General features: G+C 48.1%; 1 long non-coding RNA gene across 1 annotated transcript; it reads right to left on the reverse strand.

Annotated features, from left to right (window-relative positions):
• Positions 1 to 1,033: 1,033 nt before the first annotated feature.
• Positions 1,034 to 1,960, reverse strand: LOC119368729. Its single transcript, XR_005176724.1, has 2 exons — positions 1,756 to 1,960; positions 1,034 to 1,397 (listed from the first exon to the last, which is right to left on the reverse strand). It is a non-coding gene; the product is annotated as an uncharacterized LOC119368729 (long non-coding RNA).
• Between the last annotated feature and the right edge of the window lie 16 nt (positions 1,961 to 1,976).

Consider the following 1,976-nt stretch of genomic DNA (forward strand, 5'->3'; position numbering starts at 1 on the left):
ACTCCTTTCTGCTTCTGTGGGAGAAGATTCAGAGTGTCAACTTATCTGAAGCAAGAGATACCATTGATTGGATCTGGACGAAGGACAAGAAATACACCGCCAAGTCTGCATATTCCTGTCAGTTCATTGGTTCGATTGCCAAGCCTAATGCTGAACTGATTTGGAGGCTCAAGATTGAAAGAAAGGTGAGGTTTTTTCTCTGGACTTTGGCTCAAAACAGACTCCCAACCACTGACAGGCTGCGAGCCCATGGGAGCGATCTTAACGCGACGTGCTCTCTCTGCCTCCAACTCCCTGAAACTGCACTCCACCTCTTCAACACATGCCTTTTTGCCAAGGATGTCTGGAACAAGCTATGCTTGGCACGGCCCTTGTGCTACCCTTCCCTGCCTGCTAGCATTCAGTCCATCTCTCATTGGTGGAGTGTTTGCTCCCAGCGCAACAAAGAGCAGGCCGTTGCTGCTGCTTATTTTGCTTGGCACATGTGGAATGAGAGGAACAGGAGGGTCTTCAACGCCAAGTCTGCCTCAGCGGACGGCGTGGTCTCTCTGATTAAAGCTGACTTAGATTTCCTGAGAGTAGCGCTGTAATTTCCTTTTTTTGTACAGGCAGTGTTCTCTGGACGACTGCTCCCTCTTATGTACATTCCTAATCTTAAATGAAAAGGCAGAGCACCTGCCGTTCGAGTCAAAAAAAAAAAAAGTTGCATTTTTTAGTGAACTTTAATGTTGTTTTATTTTCTGCCTTTTTAATACAAATTGGACTGTACAAGTTTCGCATGGTGAACTTCTGTCTTTTCATTTTTCAATAAACACAACGAATTGGTACACACAACGTTTCTATACGATACCCAACAGTTGCTCAAAGACAGTTTTTTTTGGTTCAGACTTTAACTTTTTTTGCACCCACATGTACAACTAAACTTCAGACAAGAAGTTATTTAGAAACACTACATAAGTGGACATAGTACAGCAGCACAGAAGCAAGATTTCTGCTACCGGGGCAAATTCAAAGCAGCTGCAATCTAACTTAGTTCGGTTCACAAGAGGAACTTCATAAAAATCTATACAGCATACGGTACATCACATCACACAAGCAGCACACCCAGAAATTAGCTCATGGACGTAGAAGGACAAAAATTGGAATTTTATTGCAAATCCCTCAAATCCGTAGACACACACGTCTCATATCAGTAGAACGTGTAAAGAATAGTTGCTATATATCTTTCCATCAGCAGGTTTAGGCTCCATTCAGCACACCATCTCTGTCATTCACTTTTGCTTGTGATTAGCTTTATTTCTCACTCCACCAAGCCTCATTTGACTCGACCGGCTGTTGCTATATATCTTTGTTGGCACTTCACATGCAAGCATTCAGACTAATCATGCACACGTTACCTGAAGTTCAAGCAATCGAGACAGTTAAGTTCAGTGCAGAAATATGAGAAGAAATGCAACATCATTTTCTGCAGGGAACGAGATGTTCGTGGCTGGTGGGTGGCGTCCAACCAAAGTCCTGCAACCTAGAAGATGATGCGAGACATGCGAGCGTGGCTCCACTCCTGCGCACTCCACCCAGACTCCATGTCAAACTGCTACGTCACGTCTCTCTCTTGACGTCGGGGATTGAGAAGTCCAAGACAGCAGGTGGAGAAGGCCATGACGGTCAAGGGGTTGCGACGATCTGGAGCGTCTAGGGGTGCTCGCCGGAGGTACAGAGGGAGAAGAGGAAGGCAGAGGGAGGCAGGTGGCTCACCACAGAGAAGCGTTGCTGGGTTGACCGCTCCTTCGGCGGCAGCAAGCTGGGGACTGCGGTAGACGGTGGCCCAGGACTGCAGCGGCAGTGGCAGTTGGGGCTCAGAGCGAGCGTGACCATGGCGGAAGTGTGGCGGCGAGATCCGGTGGCGCGCGGGAAGATGGTTGGAGCGGCGGTGTGTGATGTGGGGGCGGCGGCGTGTTCTGCCGAGCGGGAGGAGG

The sequence above is a fragment of the Triticum dicoccoides genome, chromosome 2B, assembly GCF_002162155.2.
Source record: "Triticum dicoccoides isolate Atlit2015 ecotype Zavitan chromosome 2B, WEW_v2.0, whole genome shotgun sequence".
Lineage (NCBI taxonomy): Eukaryota > Viridiplantae > Streptophyta > Magnoliopsida > Poales > Poaceae > Triticum > Triticum dicoccoides.